This window comes from Canis lupus, unplaced genomic scaffold (assembly GCF_011100685.1).
Source record: "Canis lupus familiaris isolate Mischka breed German Shepherd unplaced genomic scaffold, alternate assembly UU_Cfam_GSD_1.0 chrUn_S1907H2106, whole genome shotgun sequence".
In the NCBI taxonomy this organism is placed as follows: domain Eukaryota; kingdom Metazoa; phylum Chordata; class Mammalia; order Carnivora; family Canidae; genus Canis; species Canis lupus.
This window is the reverse complement of record NW_023330772.1, coordinates 18912-32289: the sequence shown is the minus strand read 5'-3', so window position 1 is coordinate 32289 and position 13378 is coordinate 18912. Positions and strand designations below refer to the sequence as shown.

At 37.8% G+C, this 13378-nt stretch overlaps 1 long non-coding RNA gene across 1 annotated transcript; it reads right to left on the bottom strand.

The window, feature by feature from the left end:
- Positions 1 to 524: 524 nt before the first annotated feature.
- Positions 525 to 12900, bottom strand: LOC119878783. The gene is made up of 3 exons (XR_005387138.1): positions 12425 to 12900; positions 8382 to 8786; positions 525 to 581 (listed from the first exon to the last, which is right to left on the bottom strand). It is a non-coding gene; the product is annotated as an uncharacterized LOC119878783 (long non-coding RNA).
- Between the last annotated feature and the right edge of the window lie 478 nt (positions 12901 to 13378).

The following is a 13378-nucleotide window of genomic DNA, read 5'->3' as shown; positions in this document are numbered from 1 at the left end:
GCACAACCTAAAAACTAGGAAGGGTGAAAACATGAAAAACTAATAAAAGGTCAATAAAACTTGGGGAAAATCTTTGCAACTTTCACAACAAATAAAAAAATACCTCGATGCTTTAAAAGATTAAGTCAGTAAGAAGAATAATAAGCATTACACACTGAAAACCAAGCAAAAAGCACAAATAGGAAATATAGATACACACAGAAATATAACTACACAAGGCACACATGCACACGAACTTGATCAACCTGCTTAGCATTAAAGAATTGGAGAAAATATACAGTTACCTCCTACTTTAACCATATTTTCAGACTGAAACAATGAAAAAAATAATTAGACAGTGTTTGGCAAGCATACAGAAAAACAGACACAGTCATGTATTGCTTGTGAAAAAAAGGTACATTATTGAAGAGTAATTTAAAATCATAAATCAGGGATCCCTGGGTGGCGCAGCGGTTTAGCGCCTGCCTTTGGTCCAGGGCGCGATCCTGGAGACCCGGGATCAAGTCCCACGTCGGGCTCCCGGTGCATGGAGCCTGCTTCTCCCTCTGCCTGTGCCTCTGCCTCTCTCTCTCACTGTGTGCCTATCATAAATAAATAAAAATTTAAAACAATAAAATCATCAATCAAATGGTTTAAAAATGAATATCAATTAAAAATTCTACTCTGTATTTTCTTTTACTCTTAGGATATAATTTGCAATGTGTGCAAACCTCTATACTGTTCAGTAAAGACTCTTTAAATTTGTGTACAATCGAAAGCAACTCCTAAATCAATAGTGAGGAACTGAATTAGTGAATGGTGGTACATCCATTTGATGGAATACTATTGGCCCAAACAAAATATTGGTGAATAGGTGTTTAAAAATTATATATAAAAATAAGCAAATTAATTGAAAACAGTGTTGCTTTTATTTATTGTATTAATTGAAAGCAACGTGGTAGATTGTAAAGACACACACAATGTTTTTATCATGAGGGTGTAAGCAGCATTGATGTGGTTTACCTTTTCTACCTATATTTAAACATTTTCCTACAATAAAAATGAATTTTGTCTTTTGTGGTAAAAGGAAAGATTTTTTTAGAAATAAAAATAGTTAAATTCTTAAAAAGAGTCAGTATGTGGTCTTTATCCATAGTATTATCTTCGTTCATTTGTATTATCCAGTAACATCCAAAAGTAAAGACTCCCTTCAAGTATTATTTTTTTTAAATGGAAAGGTCCTCTGTTTTTCTTTTTTTTTTATTTATTTATGATAGTCACAGAGAGAGAGAGAGAGGCAGAGACACAGGCAGAGGGAGAAGCAGGCTCCATGCACCAGGAGCCCGACATGGGACTCGATCCCGGGTCTCCAGGATCGCGACCTGGGCCAAAGGCAGGTGCCAAACTGCTGCGCTACCCAGGGTTCCCCCCTTCAAGTATTATTAAAGACATACACACCCAAGATAGACCTGAAGACTTGGTAAGTTACCTGAGCCTCCCAATGGACCTCTCTTTCAGCAAATAACACTTTCCCCGAGGCATTACACATCAATTCTGCGTATGCTGGTTCCATGTGTGATTAAGTTTTCTCTTCTCACAGAGTAGATGCTCCAAAAACACATGCCTAACCTAACAAATTATGTGCCTAGCCAAGGCCATCTCTGCAATCTTTCAGGCCAGAAAGCTCTTTGATGTCTCCTCTAGATTTGTCTAACACATCTGTGCAGGAAACAGAATAAAACTACTTTTTTTTTCATTTTAATATAGTGAAAGGAAAAGCATATTTAAAAATTATACCATGAAAATGAATTTTTAATTAACTTCTGAATGCAGTTATAACCATGACATAAAATTATTTTATTATTAAAAAGTGATCTTGGCCATGTCTATGTCTTCCTCTGTGAGATTTCTGTTCATGTCTTTTGCCCATTTCATGATTGGATTGTTTGTTTCTTTGCTGTTGAGTTTAATAAGTTCTTTATAGATCTTGGAAACTAGCCCTTTATCTGATATGTCATTTGCAAATATCTTCTCCCATTCTGTAGGTTGTCTTTTAGTTTTGTTGACTGTATCCTTTGCTGTGCAAAACTTCTTATCTTGATGAAATCCCAATAGTTCATTTTTGCTTTCGTTTCTTTTGCCTTCGTGGATGTATCTTGCAAGAAGTTACTGTGGCTGAGTTCAAAAAGGGTGTTGCCTGTGTTCTCCTCTAGGATTTTGATGGACTCTTGTCTCACATTTAGATCTTTCATCCATTTTGAGTTTATCTTTGTGTCTGGTGCAAGAGAGTGGTCTAGTTTCATTCTTCTGCATGTGGATGTCCAATTTTCCTAGCACCATTTATTGAAGAGACTGCCTTCCTTCCAGTGGATAGTCTTTCCTCCTTTATCGAATATTAGTTGACCATAAAGTTCAGGGTCCACTTCTAGGTTCCCTATTCTGTTCCATTGATCTATGTGTCTGTTTTTGTGCCAGTACCACACTGTCTTGATGACCACAGCTTTGTAGTACAACCTGAAATCTGACACTGTGATGCCCCCAGCTATGGTTTTCTTTTTTTAAATTCCCCTGGCTATTCAGGGTCTTTTCTGATTCCACACACATCTTAAAATAATTTGTTCTAACTCTCTGAAGAAAGTCCATGGTATTTTGTTAGGGATTGCGTTAAATGTGTAAATTGCCCTCGGTAACATTGACATTTTCATAATATTATTTCTACCAATCCATGAGAATGGAATATTGTTCCATCTCTTTGTGTCTTCCTCAATTTCTTTCAGAAGTGTTCTATAGTTTTTAGGGTATAGATCCTTTATCTCTTTGCTTAGGTTTATTCCTAAGTATCTTATGCTTTTGGGTGCAATTGTAAATGGGATTGACTCCTTAATTTCTCTTTCTTCAGTCTCATTGTTAGTGTATAGAAATGCCATTGATTTCTGGGCATTGATTTTGTATCCTGCCATGCTACCAAAGACATGGCCAACATGCACATGAGAGAATGCTTGGCATCACTTGCCATTAGGGAAATACAAATCAAAACCACAATGAGATACCACCTCACACCAGTGACGATGAGGAAAATTAACAAGGCAGGAAACCACAAATGTTGGAGAGGATGTGGAGAAAAGGGAACCCTCTTATACTGTTGGTGGGAATGTGAACTGGTGCAGCCACTCTGGGAAACTGTGTGGAGGTTCCTCAAAGAGTTAAAAATAGACCTGCCCTACGACCCAGCAATTGCACTGCTGGGGATTTACCCCAAGGGTACAGATGCAATGAAAGGCCAGGACACCTGCACCCCGATGTTTCTAGCAGCAATGGCCACAATAGCCAAACTGTGGAAGGAGCCTCGGTGTCCATTGAAAGATGAATGGATAAAGAAGATGTGGTTTATGTATAGAATGGAATATTACTCAGCCATTAGAAACGACAAATACCCACCATTTGCTTCAACGTGGATGGAACTGGAGGGTATTATGCTAAGTGAAGTAAGTCAATCGGAGAAGGACAAACATTGTATGTTCTCATTCATTTGGGGAATATAAATAATAGTGAAAGGGAATATAAAGGAAGGGAGAAGAAATGTGTGGGAAATATCAGAAAGGGAGACAGAACATAAAGACTCCTAACTCTGGGAAACGAACTGGGGGTGATGGAAGGGGAGGAGGGTCGGGGGTGGGGGGTGAATGGGTGATGGGCACTGAGGGGGGTACTTGACGGGATGAGCACTGTGTGTTATTCTGTATGTTGGTAAATTGAACACCAATAAAAAATAAATTTATTATTAAAAAATAAAAACTAAAGGGTTAAAAAAATGAAAAAAAAATGTAAATGGTCTAACAGCTCTAATCAAAAGATAAAAGGGTGGCAGAATGGATAAGAAAAACAATATCCATTGGGGTCACGTTGGTGGCTCAGTGGCTGAGCATCTGCCTTTGGCTCAGGTCATGATCTCTGGGTTTTGGGTTCGAGTCCTGGATCAGGCTCCCCACAGCAAGCCTGCTTCTCCATCTATGTCTCTGCCTCTATCTGTTTATCTCTCATGAATAAGTAAAATATTAAAGAAATGAAAAACAATATCCATCTAAAGATGCCAACAGGAGTCTCACTTCAGACCTAAAGACTCATAAAGATTGAAAATGAAGGATTAAAAAGAATTCACCATATAAGGAAAAGCAAAACAACAACAACAACAACAACAACAACAACAAAACAGTCCAGGATGGCAATACTTATATCAGACAGGACAGACTTTAAAACAAAGAGAGTAGCAAGAGACAAAGATGGTCATTACAAAATAATAAAGGGATTAATCTATAAGAGGATATGGCAATTATAAATATCTTGATCATATGCTATAAAACTAGAAATAAATCACAAGAAATAAGTGAAAATGTCACAAATATATGGAGACTCAACAACATACTACCAAACAGTCAACAGGGTAATTAAAGGAGAAATAACAAAATGCATAGACACAAATATAAATGACAACACAATGGTCCAAAATTTTGGGAAGGCAGCAAAAGCAGTTCTAAGAGAGAAATATATAGGGATATCAGCCTACCTCAAGAATCAAAATAAAGCTCCAATAAACAATTTAACATGTCTACGGAACTAGAAAAATCCCAAGTATTTTTCAAAGAACTACAACAAATAATACTGAAATTTGTAGGAAACCACAAAAGACTGAATAGCCAACACAATCTTGAGAGCGAATAACAAAAGCTAAAAGTGTCATGGTTCCAGATTTCAAGATATATTGCAAAACTGTACTAATAAAAAAACTATGGTACTGGTACAAAAAATCAACACATAAATCAAAAGAACAAAAGAGAGAGTTCAGAAACAAACATAGGATTAAATGGTCAATTAATCTATGAATAAAGAGGCAAGAATATGCAATGGAGAAAAGATAGTCCTTCGATAAATGGTGCTGTGAAAATTGGATAGCTACATGAAAAAGAAGGAAATTAGACCACTTTTTAACACCACACACAAACTCAAAATGGATTAAAGAACTCAACATAAGACCTGAAACCATAAAAACCCTAGAAGAGAGCACAGGCAGTAATGTCCCTGGCATCAGCCATAGCACTATTTTTCTAGATATGTCTGCTGAGGCAAGGAAACAACATCAAAAATAAACTATTGGGACTACGTCAAAATAAAAAGCTTTTACACAGCAAATATAATTATCAACAAAACAAAATGACAACCTACTGAATGGGAGAAGATATTTACAAATGATATATGTAATAAAGTATTAATATCCAAAATATATAAGGAATTTATACAACTTAATACCAAAAAAGCCAAACAATCCAATTAAAAAATGGGCAAATGACATACATACATTTCTCCAAATACATATAGATGGCCAACAGACACATGAAAATATGTTCAACATCACTAATTATCAGGGAAACGCAAATTAGAACCACAATGAGATATCACTATAAACCTGTCAGAATGGCTAAAACCAAAAATACAAGATACAAAAAGTTTTAGCAGGACATATAGAAAAAGGAACCCTCTTGCACTGTTGGTGGGAATGCAAGAGGAGCAGCCACTGTGGAAAGAGTATGGAGGTTGCTCAAAAGCTTAAAAGTAGAAATATCTTATGATCCAATAATGCACTATTATTTACCCCCAAAACACAAAAACACTAATTTGAAAAGATGTATGCACCCATATGTTTACCACAGCATTATTTGTGATAGTCAAGATATGGAAGCAAACTAAATGCCCACCAATAGACAAATGGATTAGAAAGTATTATGTATATACATACACACACACACGGAATATCATATAGCCATAAAAAGGAGGAGGTGTGCCATTTGAGAAAACATGGATTAACCTAGAGGGTATTGTGTGAAGTGAAATACCTCAGACAAATACTTAAGTGGAAGTTTTTAAAAATGAGTAAACAAACAAAAAGCAAAATGAGATGCATAAATCCGGACCACTAACTGGTGGTTGTCACAGGAGAGGAGTGTGGGGTGTTGGGCAAAATGGTGAAGGGAAGTGTGAGATATAGACTTCTAGTTATTGAATGAGTAGGCCATAAGAATGAATGCCCAGCATGAAGAATACAGTTAAAGATGGTGTAAGAGCAGTGTGTCAGGACAGGCCGTAGCTACACTTGTGGTGAACATAGTATAATATATGGTCTTAAAATATATATATATATATATATTTATATTTATAAAAAACATATATATATATATATATAGTCTTGTTGAATCACTATGTTGTACACCTGAAGCTAATGTAACCTTGTGTGTCAACTATATATACATACATAGCTCCTGAAAAATCCTTGGATTTTTCTTTTAAACAAACATTTAATGAGCACATTACCTGCTGGACTGACACTAGCTAATTTCACCTACAATATCACAGCTAAGTAAAATCTTGGTTATTTCTGCTCTCACCACAACTCTGTATACTTATTATTCAATGAAGGAATATCTCTGGTCGCTGAAATTGGACCCAATTTTTATTATCTTAACTACACCACAAGCACAATCTGATTTTACCTTCTCAAGCCTGAATGTCATTGGAAAAAAATAAAGCCTAGAAGAACCATTGGATAAAAACAGAGTACTGCATGTATAACCCAAAATTGGTTCCACACACCAATTTCTATATTTTTGATTCATAACTAAAGGATTCCTTGGTTAGTTCTCTGTTCATCTGAATGCGAAACAGCTCCCTTGCCAAGGTGATTTTCTCCTGGCAACCAACTCTTGAGTAAATATCAGAAGGATACTAGTTTGACCCAACTTACAATTCATCTGATTAAATTTGAAGTGGGTGATCCATTATTAAATAAAAGTCGAAGAACCTTCCTTCCATTTCATTTCTTGTGATTACATGCACCTGCCACATGGCTGAACAGCAAAATAACACTCTACATATAGCAGACTAGTTCTCATAATTTCCGCCTGTGTCTATCTGGACAAATCACCCATTTCAATGTATTCTTTAGTGAGTCATATACAACGTATATCTATGATGGCTTTTTAAAAAGCTTTTATTTATTTATCTGACACAGAGAAAGAGAGCATAAGCAAGAGGAGTGGCAGGCAGAGGCAGAAGCAGGCTTCTTAGTGAGCGGGAGCCCAATGCAGGGCTGGATCCCAGGACCTGAGATCATGGCCCGAGCCCAAGGCAGATGCTTAACTGATGCAGCCACCCAGACGCCCCTCTATCATGGCTCTCAAGATATTTAGGTTGAAACAGCGCTTTAAATAAGGGAACAGAGAAATTCAGTACATGTAAAAAAAAAAAGTTTAGCCAGGAGTGGTAAGGAGTTCCTCCCTGTATATTACATCTAGATCTATTGGAGCAAAGAGAAAAAGAATATTCGACCCTCCTACACATGACAGGCTGTATGATATATTAGAAAGGGAATGAATGTGAATTAATTGGAAACTGCAGATTCCATTCCAAGCCCCCATCCTGCTGTGCACCATCTATTTGGCCAGATATAAATAACAACCTCTCCAAATGTTTTATTCATATTTGTAAAACTGATAAAAAAGATCCTGACTTACCCACTTCAGGGAATTGCTAAGGGAATCCAAGAGATAATAGAAATTGCCTTCATAAAATCTTAAAAGCCACGTAAGCATTTAAACCCACCATTCCAAGTTTTCCTTTTATTTATTTTTTTAAGATTTTATTCATTTATTCATGAGAAACACAGAGAGGAGAGAGAGAGAGAGAGAGGCAGAGACACAGGCAGAGGGAGAAGTAGGCTCCTCACGGGGAGCCTGAGGTGGGACTCGATCTCGGGACTCCAGATCAGCCCCTGGGCTGAAGGCAGCGCTAAACCGCTGAGCTATCCGGGCTGCCCCCAAGTTTTCCTTTTAGGAGAAGGTAGGTGAGAATCACAGTAAAGAATATTTCAGCAGGAGATCTAGCTAGACCTCTGGCTCTGCCCCAGAGTAGCTGTGTGATTCTCCAACACAGCATGCACCCTTCTCGAATTTCTGCTGCTTACCTATAAAAGGTGGAAAAGTCTGATGGAATATTTAAAAATCACAGATTTTAGAACCTGAACATTTGGCAGAGTACCATATATTGCGCAAAACTCTTTTTCCCTCCAGATTTTTTATTTCAAGAGAAAAATGACTTAAAGTCAGAGGGACCTGTAGCTGCTGCCAATGCCATGTGTCCACCTTTAGAAATTTTAATCACAGATTATTGGGGGTAGTCAAAGAGGAAAGCAACTTAACATGCTTTGGCACAACCTTAATTGCATGATAAATGTACTTCCAAATAACTCTGACCAAATTCCACTGGCTTTTAATTCAAGGATATAGTGATCTTTCATATTCCTTAGACATTCTGAATGCATCTTAAATACACATTACGAAAGCCATTATCTATACCTGAAAAGGCTTCCTGCTGGAAAGATTGAGGCGTTTCCTCATCCATCTGTTGCCTTGATTCCCAAATATCTGCCACAGCAGCTGTCTCTTGTGTTACTCCAAACTCTCTGGTAGATGGCCAGCCTATAAATATGCTTTCCAAACATGTGGTAATATAAGCGGAAGGTGCAGCCCCCTGCATCGGTGGCATTGAGGACAGGGCTGAGGAAAGTAGCTCTGTTTTGGAAAACCTGTGGCTCCGAAGATTCTATGTAGAGATAGTGTCCTTTAGCTGTGCCCAAGGTATGAGCCTTCATTGGCCCTGTATTAAGTGTTGAAGTTGGACCGTGCTTCCTGGTCCAATCAACGTCTAATCTTGTTCCCAGTTACAGATTCCATTTTCAAAGTTACATTGGAACTCAGGTACTGAAATTGGCATGAAATAACAACAAAAAAATAATTAAGGACAAAAAACATGATTAAGAATACTTGTTGATATTTGGCTCCTGCCAAGGTTAATGATTTTAATGTTTTTTAAATGTGACACTAAAAGTTTTTAAAAAGTGAATAAATCCTAGATTTATATCAAGTAATAATATTTTATAGACTGGGGGGGGGCATTACTTCAGCCATTATTTTCCAAATGCCTTTTATACCCATCCTTCACCATTTCCAGCACTATAACTTTATGCAAATGATGAGGGCACCATGGCTGACTCAATACTATAAACTTCTGGCTCAGTCGATTTCAACCTTAGCCAAATGTCCCAATCACCAGTGAATGTTAAAAATCAAAACAAAACAAAAAACATGAAGTTCCAGAACTTATCTTGAGGGATGTTGATTTATTTTTTTAAAGATTTATTTATTTTAGAGAGAGAAAAGGGGGGTCAGGGGACAGAGGGAGAGATAATCTCAAGCAGGCTCTCCACTGAGCACAGAGCCCTACAGGGGCTCAGTCTCACAACCCTGAGATTATGACCTGAGCCGAAATCAAGAGTTGGATGCTGAACCAACTGAGCCCCCCTAGCCCCCCCGGAGATGTTGACTGAACTGCCACAAATAGTGCGGTTGAACATCAAGATAATTCATTATCTCCCTTGGCGATTCTAACATGCAGAACTGAAGAGTCATACTTTAATAGAGTCCAATCTTTCAGAATCACCTGATGTGTACAGCATAATTGCTTGCTCCATGGCGAAGCTCCATACCAGCACTACCTGGTTAGATATGGGGGACCGAGCAATCCATATTTTTAACAAGTACTCAACATGATCCTGATGCCAGCATTTTCCAGACCTCAGGCTGAAAAACTCCTCCCTTTGGTTTCATCTTGCCCCAATTCCACATTTCCCTCCATCAGTGCCAGAAAGACCATTCTTCTGCCTTCCATGGCAATTTATCATTTTCTTCCTGTACATACATGCTCATTTAATCCAAACTGAAATCTAAGCTCTTCTTTCAAGCTTTACCTTTCCCAAGTTAAATTAACTTCCTGTTTGTCCCTGGCCAGCCTTTTCTTAGCATACACCACCTTCCCCACTTGCCTTAAACACCTCACTCCTCTCTCCTTCTCTATTTATGCCTCCTGTTGTGCTGCGGGCTCTTGGCAGCATCTCCTGAGAGGCAGTCTTTTCTTCTCACTGGATTGCAGCTCCTTTGAGCTGGAGCTTTTAAGCTTAAAACTCCTTCCAGGCACTAGAAGAATTCAAAGCACTTATAAAGGCTTGACTAGCCCCTCCTCACCTAGCTTATCTACCACAATTTCCAGAATATAGTAATGTAGTCATTTTCAGGATGTGAACATTTTGTTGACAACAAGGATTTGTTTTTAGAATAAAAACATTTAGCATTGTTTGGGTAGAAGGAACAGGAGTTAGAATTAATGCATAGTTTTACATTTTAGCTTCATTCACCAAAGTTAATATTTTTTAAACATATAAATGTCAGCTGTCCTTTCACTATTCATCTTAGTAAATGCACTTGGTGCCAAAGGGGAATAAATATTCTGAAACAATAAATATAAGCAAATGTGGATAAATGCAGCCGGGCTAGAACAAATCATCTGTCTTTGAAAACCACGGAACAGGAGCTTAGAACTAATGATGGGAGCCCAGTGAGTAAATGTCAAATGGGAGATGAGCTTTTGTTTGATATTTCCTCACTTGTGACTAATCAAGCCCAGCTGTGACGTGAACTGGGGACCCACAGCATACTCTCCGGGTGTCAATCTTTGGCTGTGGAGCAGAAGGAGAATGTCAAGCTGCTAAGTTTTTTGACATAAAACTGGCACTAAAGCCAACAGATTTTGATATTGCCTGTCTTCATATTGACTGTATGTTCAATCTCTATTTTGAAAGGGAATGCACGTAGCTCCACCTTCAAATAAAAAAACCCTATCTCTAAACGTAGGAAGATTTAGGAAATAAAACATAGATTTCTGGATGCCTAATGCTTTCTATGGAATCCAGGAACACATTTATATGGAAAGCTGTGAGAGAAACTGACACTCTGATACCACTACTGTTCTCTTTCACTAATATTTAGTCACAAGTAGTATTCTGATTATTATAGTTGTACTGACATAACTCCATCTAAGTTAATAGTAGTTTTAAGAATAATTTGCTTTTTTTTTTTTTTTTTTGAGGAGTGGGCTTCGGAGAGCTTCAGAAAGATGAAAAAGCTTTCTAAAGCCGCAAAAATAAATTACCTTGGGGACAAGTTACACTTCTTATGTTAGCCATTGTCTAAATTATCAACTTTATTCATATCCACTCAAAGAATTAGTTGTGTAATGAGATGCATGGTAATTCTGACTTCAATCCACCTGACTGTATCAAAGATCACATATATGCAGCATGCTGTACAATAATTTATATGGAAATTTCTTAATGCAGTGTTTCCTATGATGCACCAAGCATTTTATGGCTTCACTTTGGTTTATAATTAGCCTCTCAATGTAATAGGCATATAGGTTGAATTTTAAGAATTATTGCTATTTCTGGACAAAGAAAGATGCAAATTCTTTTTCTGATTGATTTTGTAATTGAAGTAAAAAACAGCTATAAGCTTCTGATTCATTTTCAGGAGCAAGTGCAATGGGCACTACCTGGTGCTAGGTTTATTAAATTATAAAATGTATACAATCATCAGATACCATAAACTTTCTGGTAATTTAAACCAGAAACTCAAGACTTACCTTTGACACAGCACTCCCTGCTCCCTATAGCCAAAACATCATCAAATGTCCCTCCTAAGTATTTCCCCAAACATCAGTCCCTCCATCTCCATCACTGCCGCTGTGATACAGGCTGCCCACCCCTCCTCAGTGGATTATCGCAATGGCCTCCTGATGGGTCTCCCAAATCCACTCTCCTCCAATCCACTTATCACTCTGTATCTACACTGACATGTTTTAATATGCCAATTTTATTATACCACTTTCCTTCTTAAAAACCCTCAAATGAAGAAAAACTTTCCTAATATAGACTATAAATATCTGCAAATCTGGCCTCCTTCACATTTCTGTCCTTATACTGCACCCTATCTCTCCTTCACCTCCTCGCTCCTACCGCACTGGCTGGCCTCCATCTGCTACACGGTCACATATCAGGGCTTTTGCATATATATGCTTTGACTTTTTTATTTTCAGATCTCAGCTAAGTCATCTCCTTTAGAAAGTTTAATACCATTATTATAAAGTCACCGCACTCCTCTCCATATCTCCCATCAAAGCTTCCAGTTTGTATTTTTAAAACAATATTTGAATAATATCTACTTCTCAATTAGACTGTAAATTCCATGAGATCTGAAACTCAGTCATTGTGGTTAGCACTTTATCTATAGTATCTAGTTAATAAGTCCACATAACAAATATCGGTAACCTGATTAATCAACCACTCATCACGGTCGTCAACTCTGGAACAATGCTTCCTGTCTTTGCCTTGATTGGCTAGAAAACAGTGAACAAATCAAGATCTCCACTGTAAAAATACGATGGACCAAAATAATAATAATAATAATAATAATAATAATAATAACAACAACAACAACAAAGCACTTACCACAGTCAACCTCATCAGTATGATCACCACAATCATCTACCAAATCACATAACAGAAGTTTTTCTATGCAAGCCTTGCTGCGTCGACAGCAGAAAAAGTCCGGCTCTTCACAGCTCTCTGCAGGAAGAGAAAGGGTACAATTTTCAAATCTGATGTCATCAATAGCTGAGACTCCGTCATAAATGCCAAGACTGACTTTATCTAGTGACAAATGGAAGGGCTGAGTAAGGCGTCCAAGCTGAATAGTGGCCTGTGACCACTGGTTGCCCTGGTTACACAATACTCTCCAGAGTACTGTAGAGTCGTTGGAATCTTCCACATGTAGCTGTAGCTCAGCTGCTCCCACTGACAGACCATGGTCATAAAACCTGAAAAAGAACAAACACAAGGAATGGAAATGATTTATTGCATAGACTAAATATTTAACTTATAGGCTCTTCCACTCAGTCAACCGTTGATTAATAATTAGCTACAATGGACGCCTTTATTTCTTGCAGTAATCATTGCTGCTCATATGCGAGAGCATATCTGCTGAGGTGCATACTCTGGCTCCAGGACCCTGGGAGCCTTTCTCAAGGAGTTCCATCTAGAACAGAGGAGGCAGAGTTAATTAAATTATAATCCACTGTTGGAGGGAAAGAGTCTCTTTCATCTAAAGAAAGAACACAACAAATACTGATAATGTGCTTCTAAGTAAAATGCTAATTGTATAAATATAACAGTACCTATTTTTAAAGCCAAACCAAGGGCAAATCATAAAGTCTAACAAGTGCAGAAGTATGCCTGCAACCACCGGGTTGCTGGGGTAGCTGACCACAGTTTTTAGTATTTACCAGAAGGAAAGTATGCATCCAGGTCCTGCCTGGCTAAACGTTGGGCTCTGGAGTTTGGCAACTTGTGACAAGCTTCTGCTTTCTTCAGAATGAACATAAAATGCCCTATTGAGATACAAAT